The sequence below is a fragment of the Peromyscus maniculatus genome, chromosome 8, assembly GCF_049852395.1.
Source record: "Peromyscus maniculatus bairdii isolate BWxNUB_F1_BW_parent chromosome 8, HU_Pman_BW_mat_3.1, whole genome shotgun sequence".
In the NCBI taxonomy this organism is placed as follows: domain Eukaryota; kingdom Metazoa; phylum Chordata; class Mammalia; order Rodentia; family Cricetidae; genus Peromyscus; species Peromyscus maniculatus.
In genome coordinates, this window is record NC_134859.1 from 91,658,702 (window position 1) to 91,671,534 (window position 12,833).

Sequence of the window (12,833 nt, forward strand, 5' to 3'; positions counted from 1 at the left end):
ACTGCAGGAGGTAAGATTTTATCTCTGAGCTCTGACCTCTCGGCTTTCTCTTTTACATTGGCTCTGTGTTTCTTATTTTAAAAAGACGATTGGTTACATCTACACTTCTTCTTCTTCTTTTTTTTTTTTTTTGGTTTTTCAAGACAGGGTTTCTCTGTGTAACTTTGCACCTTTCCTGGATCTCACTCTGTAGCACAGGCTGGCCTCAAACTCACTGAGATCCACCTGCCTCTGCCTCCCAAGTGCTGGGATTAAAGGCATGCGCCACCACCGCCCAGCTGTTTTCTAATTTCTAGAGTTACAGTGAACAAGGGGATGTTGGCACATGCCTTTAATTCCTCCACCCAAAGACAAAATTCAGATACAGCTCCTAATTGATATGTTTGCACACTAGAAAAATCACATATACCATATTTATAGCTTTTTATAGAAAGCTTCTACAGCATGTCTAAAAACATAGGCTAAAATTTGAAATGAATTTCCTTTATGATCTAAATATAAATATACTTTATGCTTGAATTTATATGTAGAAAGAGAAAGGGGAATATAGGTACATTTATCCACACATACCAAGGTATATTTATGTCAAAATTTCAAAAAAAATTACATTAGATGATAATATTTTTTTCTGGTCCTCAAACAACATTTTGCCTTAACAAAGATATAACCTGTCAAAAAAAAGAACTCCCCAAAGTTAGGGTTGAGGCAGGATTTGTTTATTTGTTTGTTTGCTTGCTTTTGTCTTTCTAGGAGAATAAAAGCATCAGGAGGAGGGGACTGGACCTGCCTCAACTGAATCTATCAGGCTAGGCTGACTCCCCAAGGTAGACCTTGCCTTGGAGGAGGTGGGAATGGGGGCGTAGATTGGGGGAGAAGGCTGGGGAATGTGAGAAGGGAGGGCAGGGGAATCCGTAGCTGATATGTAAAATTAAATTAATTATAAAGTAAAAATATTTATTAAGATACATGCTCAGCTATGTTCATAGCAGCACTATTTGTAATAGCCAGAACCTGGAAACAACCTAGATGCCCGTCAACGGAAGAATGGATGAAAAAAATGTGGTACATATACACAATGGAGTACTACTCAGCAGAGAAAAACAATGAAAGTATGAAATTTGCAGGCAAATGGATGGAACTAGAAAAAATCATCCTGAGTGATTTAACCCAAACCCAGAAAGACAGTCATGGTATGTACTCACTCATAAGTGGATTCTAGATATAAAATAAAGAACAATCAGACCACAACCCATAGAACCATGAAGGCTATATATATAGCATGGAGGTCCCTAGGACGACTGTGGCTTATAATAAATTTCGGTTTTACTCAATTATTGAAAAAAAATAGCCAAATTAATGGAAACACATGAACTATGAACCAAAGACTGAGGGGCCCCCAGCTGGATCAGGCCCTCTGAATAGGTGTGACAGTTGATTGGCTTGATCAGTTTGGGAGGCAACTAGGCAGTGGGACCGAGTCCTGTGCTCATTGCATGAGTTGGCTGTTTGAAACCTGGAACTTATGCAGGGACACTTGGCTCAGTCTGGGAGGAGGGGACTGGACCTGCCTGGACTGAGTCTACCAGGTTGATCGCAGTCCTCAGGGGAGGATTTGCCCTGGAGGAGGTGGGAATGGGGGGTTGGCTGGGGGTAAGGGGAGGGGGTGGGAGGGGGGAGAATAAGGAAACCCGTGGCTGATATGTAGAACTGAATGGTATTGTAAAATAAAATAAATTAAATTAAAAAATATTTATTAAAAAACGAAATTCAGATACCACTGGAGAAGTAAGACATCTGAAGAAGGATGGATCATCAAGAGAAAATGTCCCAAGGAAAAGAGCAAATTGGCCTATTGTATCACCAACCTCCAACAGGGTAGAATCTCATAAACCTTCCCAAATGCTTGTTTCTGCTGCTCGCTACAGACGTAAGTGGCAAATGGTCTTTTTGTAGTCCCATTTCAATTAAAAATTAAATCTGGCTTTGGAGTTGGAGCATGGCTCTCTCCTTCTCTGAACTCCAAACATTCTTGTTAAAGGAAAATTCAAAATTTCTGTCTCATGTCAGAAGATCCTCCTGGTATGGGACTGAAGAAAACCAAAATTAAGGGACTATTCTATTGCCATTAATCTCATAATCCTTTGGGTTTATTTTGACTTTTAAAAACTTTTCTTAGGGTATAAATATTATCTCAAAATCTATAAGGTTATTATATACATATAAACTTTCTGTTGTGATATTAGTGGTCATATAGAGTACTAACTAATTCTAGAAATAAGCTTCATCTAGCTTCCTTTACATGTTTTTGGGTTTGAGTCTGAAGCAGGCAAATAGGAACTAAGTTTTTGTACCTCAAATGTGCTTAATAGATTGTGGCCCTCTAACCTTTCATGGATCTGCTGAATATGGCATTTAAAATTATTAAGTTTTCTACAGTGAACCATGACCATTCCTAACAGTGGTCTTTGAAGTCTCCAAGATGATGGGGCTTGCAATGACAGATCCACCTGGACTGTGTTAGCACCATTAAACTGACAAACAACATCCACAGATCAGCTTTGGACTACATCGTGCTCAGAACTACTTAAAGTGGCTAGCTAAAATGGTCCAGCCTCTTAGACTACTCCAGGATTTCAGATAAGCCCTGCACTTTCCCATCACACAGAGACTGGACAACAAATGATGCAGCTAGCTCTCCCAGAACTTGACCGTTCTCCCAATTTTCTCAGGATCCCCTAAAGATGCCATCATTCCCAGACAAGAGGAAGCAATTTTAAGAACATGACACCCACATTCCTGAGAGGTGGAGTGGTGGTTTCTGGTCATTTGGTGGGTTATGGATGCTTGTTGTTGTTTATGGGATGTAACCAGAGGTTTTTCTGTGTCACACCCGGTCCTGCAGCTGCTTACAAAATAATCACTCCAAGGCTTAATATTAATCATAATTGTTTGACCAATGGTCCAGGCTTATTATTAGCTACCTCTTGCAACTTAATTTAACTCATTTCTTTTAATCTATGTGTTGCCACCTGGCTGTGGTATTACCAGTCTGTTGGCATCTTGTTCCTTGGGAAACCGGATGGTATCTGCACCTGACTCCATCTTTCTTCTCCCTGAATCTCTGTTTGGATTTCCTGCCTGGCTCTTATCCTGCCTGGCCATAGGCCAAAGCAGTTTTATTTATTAACCAATGGAATCAACACATATTCACAGTGTACAGGAAGACATCCCACAGCAAGGGGGGTTGATTGTAAGTTGTTATTTATTGGTCAAGGTCAGGAAGGAAACTAAACAAAAGAAGTTAGATTAAGGGATTTCTTCCTTTTTTCCTCCCTTTCTTTCTTTTTCTATCCTCTATCCTTCTTTCTCTCCTATCTAGAGTTGGAGGGAAAAGGGGGGAGGTAAAGAATGAAAAGAAGAAAAGAAAGGAGTCAGATATAGGAATGATGGGATAAAAGAATAGATTATTGAATCTATTTTTAAACTAAAAAGCAACTGCTAGTCTCAAATAGTTTACATTAGTATGGATTTTTTTTGTATATTGATACAAATTTAAGGTTTTTTTGTTACAACATACTGTATATAAGTTTCTAGTTTTGTTTAAGGTATTGTACCTATGCTACTCACTTTAAAATGTATGTTAAGTCCTAGTCCTTGAAAGGTACTATTACAAACTGTTTAGGATAATTAAGAAATGCAGGTTAGTAATTAGTCACCCATCACAATCAAACTTGTAGTCATGTTATGTTTGCTTTCAAGGTTAAACAGAGATATACTTTAGATAGACAGATGGTCTTCAAACACTTCAGAGACCTACAGAATATGGCATTTAAGATGTTTTAATAACATAAGACTTTTCATGACAGTGAGATACATTTGCTCCTGGCAGTACCAATCTACTTCAAAGGTGATGAGTATCAAAGAACCTCCATATGGAGTTTGCTTCAAATGTGGCAAAGCTAGTCACTGGGTAAGAAACTGCCTCTTCCTCAAATGCTGACAGTGTGCTGTCCAACTTGGACAAACAGGACACAAAGGAAGTAAACTGCCACACTTTGCCAAGACAGATAGGACAGTCCTTCAAAGTTCCTGCTTCACAGAGAAGTCTGTCAGATATCCCAGGCCTGTAGGCTGAAGATGATGCCCCAGTGTTGCAGAGGAAGCTTGGGTCATGTTCCAGGCAGCCGGATGTCTCTGTCATTTCTATACTTTTTGGAGTTGCTTGCTCTGTACTTTCTGTTTACTCGGGTAGTATTTTATCCTTCTTTGGTCTCTGATGGGGTTGAAGCCTAGATAGGTATAGTTACAGTTTTCCTTGTGACCAAATTAAAAAAAGGAAACTCACAAAAGAGATGTAAAGTTTATAAAGGTTGAGAAACATAAAAGCTTAAGTTGTTTATTTAAGAAAATGTTTTAAGATCTAAAAAGTTATTTTTAGGTTGGCAATACAAGTTATGATATAAAGTGATTTAGGTACAAAACTTTGGACTCACCAAGATAGGATAGATAGTAGTTTCTCCAAAGTTGCCAAATACAAATGTACTGGACACTGTGAATGTAATTCTTACTTGATAATTGTTCTTGTTTTATATAGTTTTACCGTGTTAGAGTTGAAACCTTTCCTTTTTATTTAGACAAAAAGGGGGAAATGTTGTGGGATATTTGATCACACTGTGAACCCTGAGGTTATGTTAATTAAATAAAATCAACTTTGGGTCAAGAGGCAGAGCCAGCAACTAGTTGACAGGAAGTAGCCATAGAGAGTATGAAGAGTTGGGGAAATGGATAGAGAAATGCACAGGTAGTAGTAAGAAGGGACTTGGGTTTGACAGGCCTTTGGTTTGGGACAGTGGAACAGAAGCTCTCTTTTTTGGGACATCAACTAAGGAGGAAGGTTAGCTGGTTGCTCCTCAGCCCCTCTGAGCTAGCAGGTTTTACTCCAGCATCTGACTCCTGAATCTTTATTGGTAAAATTGTAAGATCGAGATTTAGTTTAAAAGAAACGGTGTTGTGCTGAAATATACCTAAAATAAACCACTCAGGGTCAGACTCCAGAAGTTTTAAGCCAATGCCAGATACCTAGTCATGTTGAACAGAACAGCCTTCTCGCCTCCCTTGGATCATTACTCTGCTGGCTATGGTGGTTGCAGAGACACCTTCAGTCTGTCTTCCAGCATATGAGGAGGTGAGGAAGACAGACAAAAATGGGCAAAGGCAATACAGTGAGGTGAGATTGACCTGGAGGAGAGCAGAAGACAGGCGATAATCAGAACTGCAAATCCCAAAAGGTGAGGGGTTGGCAAATCCCTTTCCAGAGACTGAGAGTTCAGTGGGCTTGAATCATAGAGTTCAAGAAGTATTCAATGGCTCAGAGTATTAAGACACTTGCCACTAAATATGATGACCTGAGTCCAATAACTAGGATCTATATGAAAAGAGAGAACCAGGCTGGGTGGTGGTGGCACATGCCTTTAATCCCAGCACTCGGGAGGCAGAGCCAGGCCTCTGTGAGTTCGAGGCCAGCCTGGTCTGCAGAGTGAGATCCAGGACAGGCACCAAAACTACACAGAGAAACCCTGTCTCAACAACAACAACAAAAAAATAAAATAAAATAAAATGAAGAAGAAGAAGAAGAAGAAGAAGAAGAAGAAGAAGAAGAAGAAGAAGAAGAAGAAGAAGAAGAAGAAGAAGAAGAGAACCAACAATTCCATATTTGTACCATGGCACATGTGTACTTGTATACACACACACACACACACACACACACACACACACACACACACACAAACAAACATACACGTTGCAGGATATTTGATTGTGCTGTGACACCTTGAGACCGTGTTAATAAAGTTAACCTTGAATTGGGGGCAGAGCCAGTAACTAGCTGATCAGAATTAGCCATAGAGATGCCAGAAATATGGATAGAGAAGACACACATGAAGGAATGGGGAGGGACTTAGAGATCTCCAGGTCTCTCCGATCTGGGAAGTGTGGAGAGAGGGTAAACTGGTCACTCCTTTGTTGCTTCTTTGATCTCTCAGGTTTTTACCCTGATGTCTGACTCCTGAGTCTTTATTAGAAATAAAACACCTTAGATAAACACATCACACACACTCATAGGGTAAATAAATGTAATTTATTTGTAAGTATAAAACGTATCCAGAAAATACACTTGTGTATTTATATTTTTTTTGTTTTGTGTTGTCTTGTTTTGGTTTTGGTTTTTTGAGACCTAGTTTCTCTGTTGCCCTGGGTGTCCTGGAACTCACTCTGTAGACCAGGGAACTCACAGAGATCCACCTGCCTCTGCTTCCCAAGTGCTGAGATTAAAGGCATGGGGCACCACCACCTGTCCCTATGTATGTTTTTCTGTATCTTGGGGCTGGAGAGACAGCTCAGTAGTTTTAAGACTGTTTACTACTCTTTCAGTTTTTTTTTTTTTTTTTTTTTTTTTTGGTTTTTCGAGACAGGGTTTCTCTGTGTAGCTTTGCACCTTTCCTGGAGCTCACTTGGTAGCCCAGGCTGGCCTCGAACTCACAGAGATCCGCCTGCCTCTGCCTCCCGAGTGCTGGGATTAAAGGCGTGCGCCACCACCGCCCGGCTCTTTCAGTTTTTTTTTTTTAAATTGTTCTTTGTTGTTTTATTTCTAGATGTCTGCAAGGGGACCTCATATCCAACAGAGGGTGATGAGGTCCTTCTTTTTTTTTTTTTTAAATTTTATTTTACAATATAATTTAGTTCTACATATCGGCCACGGATTCCCTTGTTCTCCCCCCCCACCCCACCCCCCTGTCCCCTCCCCTTCCCCCCAGGCCACCCCCCATTCCCACCTCCTCCAGGGCAAAGCCTCCCCCGAGGATTGAGATCAACCTGGTAGACTCAGTCCAGGCAGTTCCAGTCCCTTCCTCACAGATGGTTCCCAGCACCTACATGTTATGGATGGCTCACAATCATCCATCGCTCTAGTTCTGGGGAATTCAATGCTGTCTTCTGAGTTCCATGGGCATCAAGCATGATTGTTATGCACATATATACATGCAAACAGAACACTCATGCACACAAAATAAATGAGTAAATCTAAAAATTTAAAACATATGGTCCAGGGGCAGTGGTGGTAAATGCCTTTAAATCCAGCACTCAGGAGGCAGAGGCAGGCAGATCTCTGTGATTTGGAAGGCTGGTCTACAGAATGAGTTCCTGGTCAACCAGGACTACACAGAGAAACCCTGTCTCAAAAAAACAAAAACAAAAACCCAAACAAAAAAACAAACAAAACCATAAAGGGGGCTGGAGAGATGGCTCAGTAGTTAAGAGCACTGGCTGCTCTTCTAGAAGACCCAGGCTCGATTCCCAACACCCACATAGCAGTTCAACAACTGTCTCTTTACTCCAGTTCCAGGGTATCCAGACATGCATGCAAGCAAAATACCCATACACATAAGATAATAAAATAAAAATAATTAAAAATATATGGATCTTGGCTAGGTGGTAGTGGCACACGCCTTTAATCCCAGTACTAGGAGGCAGAGGCAGGTAGATCCCTGTGAGTTCCAGGCCAGCTTGGTCTACAGAGTGATTTCCAGGACAGCCAAGCCTATAGCTAGAGTTTTCCTGCCTTGCCCACAGTCAGGAGAAATGTTTGTCACCCACCAGTCCCACAGCCGCTCAGACCCAACCAAGTAAACACAGAGACTTATATTGCTTACAGACTGTATGGCCGTAGCAGGCTTCTTGCTAGCTGTTCTTATAGCTTAAATTAATCCATTTCCATAAATCTATACCTTGCCACGTGGCTCATGGCTTACCGGCATCTTCACATGCTGCTTGTCCTGGCGGCGGCTGGCAGTGACTCCTTCTGCCTTCCTGTTCTTTCTTTTCTCCTCTCTGTTAGTCCCGCCTATACTTCCTGCGTAGCCACGGGCCAGTCAGTGTTTTATTTATTGGCCAATCAGAGCAATTTGACATACAGACCATCCCACAGCACAGCCAAGTGCAGACCATCACAGACACCTGCATTCAGGCCCGTGGTCCTAATCATCCTCTATACGGAACTGCTGGGTAAAACCACGAGGAACCCGAGAACGGGCTCCCACAGGACATACAGAACATCCCACAGCACAAGCCTACACAAAGAACCACTTATCTTGAAAAACAAAACAAACAAAACATGTAAAAGGATATTTCTTTAGTCTTATGAGGTTTTCTCATTAGCAAAACAAAGAAACAAACAAAAACATTAACTCACAGTTTTTTATTTTTATACAGTAGGTTTTGTTGTGTGTATACTCATATGTACACATGCATATACCGGTGTATGTGTGTGTGGAGGCCAGAGAATACCTTTCCTCAGGTGATACTCATCCTATTTTTATTTAAAAAAAATAAAAACTTAATTTTTTTTCTAGACAAGGTTTCTCTGTGTAACCTTGACTGTCCTAGAACTTGCTCCATGGACCAGGCTGGCCTCAAACTCATAGAGATCCACCTGCCTCTGCCTCTCCAGTGCTGGGATTAAAGGCCTGTGCCACCACCACCTGGCTTTAAAAAAAAGACCTTTTTAAACTTTGGTTTTAAATATATAGACGGTCATCCTGTATGCATGTGTACACATCACATGCATGCAGTGCCCAGAGGCCAGAGAGGGCACTGCATCCCCTATGACTGGAGGTACAACAGTTGTGAGCTGCCATGTGGTGCTGGGAAGAGCAACCAGTGCTCTCAACTGCTGAGCTATCACTTCAGCCTTGGTTTTGTTGTTTTCACTTTGAGGCAGGGTTTCCCACTGGCCTGATGCTTGTTTTTGTAGGCTAGACCAGCCTTCCCAGTGGTGGACTAAAGTGAACCACTGTGCCTGGCTTTGTTTGTTCTGAGACAAGGTCTCTCTAATGTAGTCCAGGCTGGCATCAAAATCATAGACATCTGCCTCCTGGAGTGCTGGGATTAAAGGTGTGCCCCACCGCACCTGGTTCTGGCTTTGTAAATTATAGGTTCTGGGAATCAACCCATGTTCTCATGTTTGCCAGGCAAGCACTTACTGAGCCATCCCCAGGTCAGCTCTAGGGTTTTTTTTTTTTTTTTTTAGATTTATTTATTTTGTACACAGTATTCTGCCTGTATGTATGCCTGCTGGCCAGAAGAGGGCACCAGATCTCACTGCAGATGGTTGTGAACCACCATGTGGGTGCTGGGAATTGAGCTCAGTCCTCTGGAAGAGCAGCCAGTCTTGACCACTGAGCCACCTCTCCAGTCCCCTTTTATTTTGTTTTTGAGGCAGTCTTTTTTTTTTTTTGGTTTTTGGAGACAGGGTTTCACTATGTAGCTTTGCGCCTTTCCTGGAACTCACTTGGTAGCCCAGGCTGGCCTTGAACTCACAGAGATCCGCCTGGCTCTGCCTCCCGAATGCTGGGATTAAAGGCGTGCGCCGCCGCCGCCGCCGCCGCCGCCGCCGCCGCCGCCGCCGCCGCCGCCGCCGCCGCCGCCGCCGCCGCCGCCGCCGCCGCCGCCGCCGCCGCCGCCGCCGCCGCCGCCGCCGCCGCCGCCCGGCCAAGGCAGTCTTGTATAGCCTCTGATGGCCTTTGAAATTGTCAGTGAAGATGACCTTTGAACTCCTGATCCTTCTGCCTCCACCTTCCAAGTGCAGGGGTCTCAGCAATGTTCCACAAGGGGTTCTTGATAGTAGTTCTATGTGAATGAAGGCTTTATTCCCAATTATTCCATCGTAGGATCCTGACTTAACTACCCCCATCTACCAAGTCTTTTTATTTTTAACATTCATTATTAATTTATGTGTGTGCATGTCTGTGTGTATGGGCATGCATGTGGTCAACTTTTGGGAGTCAGCAGCAATTGACTTTATTGGCTGAGCCAACTTATGGTCCCCCATCCATCAGCCTTGTCAGTGATGGCTGTTCTTGGTTGTCAACTTAACTACATCTGGAATTAACTAAAGCCCCAATATGGAGGCACACACCTGTGAAGCATTTTTTGCTTAATTTGAAGTGGGAAGATCTATTTCTAATCCAGATCTTTGAGGTAGGACAACACACTTTTTTTTTTTTTTTTTTTTTTTTTTGGTTTTTCGAGACAGGGTTTCTCTGTGTAGCTTTGCGCCTTTCCTGGAACTCACTTGGTAGCCCAGGCTGGCCTCGAACTCACAAAGATCCGCCTGCCTCTGCCTCCCGAGTGCTGGGATTAAAGGCGTGCGCCACCAACGCCCGGCAGGACAACACACTTTTAATCCAGATTTTTTGAGCTGGGAAAAGCCACCTCTAATCTGGGGCTAAGCCTTCTGCTGGAAGCCTATGTGGGACCAAAGAAGAAGGACTTTTGTTTTTTTTTTGCCTGCTTGCTCTCCCTAGCTAGCCCATTCCTCCACTGGCATTAGAGCCTACTTCTTTGGGATTCCGGCATATACTGAAAACCAGCTGAGACACCCAGCCTTGTGGACTGAATAACTACTAGATTCTTGGACCTTCCATTCATAGGTAGCCACTGACTTACAGCTAGATCACAGCTGCAAATAATTCTAATTAAATCCCTTCTCTTATATATTGATTCATCCTGCAGGTTCTTAGAGAACCCTAATACATTGCCCTCCTAACCAATTTAAGGATTTTGAGTGGGGTGGGAGAATGGTGACAAGTCTGCTTTTCTCTCCTTGGAATTCCTTCTGCTCCCGACACACTGCTTCTATGAGGTCATTCTTCTAGTCCCACATATTTTTAGGCCCTTTCCCTGGAGTTAGGGCTTTAGGACAATCAAGTCCAATCTATGCTCCAGCTTCTGCCTTTGGGATTTCTACTTTTCCTTCCTGGGGACTCTGCTTTCTTCAGTTTCTCTGCTCCATTCTACTGTGTTCCATGGGCCACCTTTGTTCCCTTGACCCCCACACCACAGGCTTATGGTGGCCTCATTATCCGGCTGGAAATGTTTTCCACTACTGACTGGTGATTGAAGTCCCAGTGACTATTGTTGTTAATTTTCACAGTATTTGATTCTATCTTTATTATTTCATATACATATACCATGCATTTCAGCCATTTTGCTCCACGTTGCTCTGATTCCCCTCCCACTACAGGTCAATGTTTGTTCTGTGCTGGTCGGTGGATTATTGGAGGATGAGATTCACAACCAGGCTACTGCTGCTATTCTCCCCCGCAGAGGTCTCCAAATGCTTTCCGTTCTTTCATAGAATATTTTTAAACTTCCCTTTAAAAAATTTTTTTTTATGTGCATTGGCATTTTGCCTGCATGTCTGTCTGTCTGTGTGAGAGTGTCAGAAGCCCTGGAACTGGAGTTACAGTTGTGAGCCGCCATGTGGTTGCTGGGAATTGAATTCAGGTCCTCTGGAAGAGCAGCCAGTGCTCTTAACCCCCGAGCCATCTCTCCTTTCTTTTCTAAATATATAATTAATTGGCTGTAGAGATGGCTTAGTGGTTATGAGCACTGGCTGCTTTTAGGAGGACCCAGGTTTGATTCTCAGTACTGACATGGCAGCTCACATCTGTTCTCCAGATGCAGATCTGATGTCCTCTTCTGGTATCAAAGGTAGTGCACATACATACATGCAGGCAAAATACCCACATACATAAAATAAAAATTAACAAAATTTTAGAGAGGGTGTTGGAGAGATGGCTTAGCAGTTAAGAGCACTGGCTGCACTTCCAGATGAGCCAGGTTCAATTCCCAGCACCCACATGGCAGCTCATAACTATCTGTAATTCCTGTTCCAGGGGATCTGATGCCCTCATACAGACATACAGCAAAACACTAATGTACACAAAATAAAAATATTTTTAAAAGTTTAAAGAGAATTACATTAGCTATTTATTTATTTGTGTGTGTGTGTGTGTGTGTGTGTGTGTGTGTGTGTGTGTGTGTGTGAGAGAGAGAGAGAGAGAGAGAGACAGAGAGACAGAGAGACAGAGACAGAGACAGAGACAGAGAGAACAGTAGTCAGAATACCTTGCAGGAATTGATTCTTTTCCTTGGATCCTAGAACTGAACTCAGGTTGTCAGGCAGGCCTGGTGGTAGTCTCTTACACCTGCTGAGCCATCTTGCTGGGACCAAATGATTCTCTTTTTCTTAATACAGATACATTTCAGGACTGAGTCATGATGGAAACTATTGAAAATTTCCAAGAGCAAGGATATGGCTAGTGGTTATGAAAGACAGTTGAAGTGTAATTGAATGTTATGAAATGGGATTATTAAAAGAAACACATTGTAACGTTAGTGGTTTTACAGGGCATCCAGTTGAAGGAGAAAATTATTACTGGGGTCTGGAGACATGGCTCAGCAGTAAGAACTCTTGTTGCCCTTGCAGAGGATCTGAGTCTACTTCCCATGTCAGGTGGCTCACAACTGCCTGAATTCCAGCTGCAGATCGAACACCCTCTTGTGGCCTCTGTGCATACTGCACTCACACAGCATATATATTCATACACAGACACATTCAAGCACATAATGCCAAAGAAAGAACTACTGTCAAGTGTTGCTTCATGTCTCCTTGCTCAGCAATGTCAACTAAGAAAGCACTAAAAAATAAACAAACAAACAAAAAGGTCACAAAACTTTCTCTATAAAGGGATCATCATAAATATCAGGCATGGAGGTGCACACCAGCATCTGGGAAGTGAAAACAGAGAAATCAAGAGCTCAAGGCAACCTGGGCTCCATTACACCTTGTCTCAAGACAACTACCCCCCCTCCCCCAAACAAAGAAACAAAAGGGCTGGGAAGCTCAGAGGTGAGGGTACTGGCTGCTCCTGTAGAGAACCACGGTTGGGCTCCCAGCATTCACAGGCAGTTCATAACTGTTTGTAATTCCGGTT